This window comes from Dendrobium catenatum, unplaced genomic scaffold (genome assembly GCF_001605985.2).
Source record: "Dendrobium catenatum unplaced genomic scaffold, ASM160598v2 fragScaff_scaffold_506, whole genome shotgun sequence".
NCBI lineage: Eukaryota > Viridiplantae > Streptophyta > Magnoliopsida > Asparagales > Orchidaceae > Dendrobium > Dendrobium catenatum.
This window is the reverse complement of record NW_021318968.1, coordinates 1,313,736-1,315,632: the sequence shown is the minus strand read 5'-3', so window position 1 is coordinate 1,315,632 and position 1,897 is coordinate 1,313,736.

The window sequence follows — 1,897 nt, the reverse complement described above, 5'->3', positions numbered from 1 at the left end:
TATGAATCAATAAAATCAATTTTTTATACATTATTTTTCATGCAACATTTTCATCATACTAGTAGTTTCTATTTTTTGTAAGCATGTTGTAAAGCATTTAATTTAAAGTCTTTTAATAACAAATCCTTGATTCCTAGGATGGAGCTTACCAAATCTAGCATACATACGGTGATTATTGTGCTTCGAACTGTTAGCTGGAAGCTCGCTTTAAACAAGTGATAAGTCGAGATTGTATACACCCTTCTCTATACACATCCTTCCTTAATTCAAATCTAAAATTCTAAAATTAATTCCATAATTTATAATCTAAAGACTATATGTTGAAATCTAAGTAGCCCAAATATTTATTTAAATTTATATGAATTTTAGAATTATTTATTATTTATTTTAATCGATAGTATTCTCTTATGAGATGTAATTAACTTTAGGGCTTGCCCCTATCGAGAGTCTAAATCTCAGAATAAAATAACCTCTATCTTAATTCTTTTCTAAGATAGGAGAAAAATCTATGAATGCAAACTAGCTTTATCTATATTTTAAATTTAATTTTATATTCAAAAGATAGATGGATATTTTGTTTGCTTTTACAGTGAATTGAATATCCTCTATATTTGATTATGATAATTTATTTCTCTAATTATGATGACAATAGAATATGTTTTTCATCTTTGGGATGAATTGCATATTCCATATGTTATGCCTAATTAGAAAAATAAATAACGGATTCATTTTTTCAAAATCGATAGTAGAACATTACTCTACTATTCTGGGTAGTATACTGTTAAACTATGCAAGTTTGAACGAAAGAAATTATTATGGTATATTTAAAGCAAATCTTGTGGAATAATATAAATAAATACATTAAACATTACTTTATATTATTATAATATTGTTGACCTCCGTATATTTGCCATGATCAATGCAAGCAACGGAGGTGATGATCGATTATTGTTGGCAAACAAGATAGCGTTCAGAACAAAGATCTCAGTGCCTCGATCATAATGAAATAATTAAAATTTTGTTCGATTACAAAATGGATTATATCGATGCATTCAGGACATCAAAATATATCAAATAGAAGTTGTTTGTATGCGACTTGATCGAATGACAATGTGTTAGTGGACGCGACGCTAGCAAAACACTATCCAAATGGCCTTCACTTGTTAAACAAGCTTCGTCGATATATTTAGAGCATCAAATCTAACCAAAGAGGGATCCCATGCAATTAAATGGAACGAAAGAGATCGAAGTCGATGGACTACGGACATACTCGACGTTGCCCAAACGTAGTCCGTTTGTAAAATGAATTTCTCCGTTATGTTCGGAACATTAAAAATACTCAAAATTGACAATAATATTGTCTAAATCCTTGCATGAAAGAAAATATTAAATTTGGCTTGAGTTGCGAGTCGGCGATACATAAATTGAAAATGTAAAATTAGACGGCTTTCGAGACAACGACGATATGTAAATAAAAAAAAATAATATAAAAAAATATAATAAAAAAAATGAAACGATTGATTGCTTAAATTTATATCATACTTAAATTTATTACTTAAATATATATACATATGTTTGTATTTCATAAATAATTTTTTTTATTATAAATTATAAATTATAAATTCATGAATATTATGATATTTTTATAATAAAGCTGATACTTCTATTATCCCTTCCAATGCATTATTCATGCTCTGTTATATTGCCATCTATAGAGCCATGCCACCCCCCTCGCCTCCCCTCCTGAACTGCCACCACCTCACCCAACCTAATCAACCACTCCATATGGCACATCATTATTTTCTTCAACAACTGCAAGCGATAATTCAAACACATGGGCCTCACTGTCGCCTTAACCTCATCCTGGTCTCCAACCTTCGCACTCACAATTTTAAGG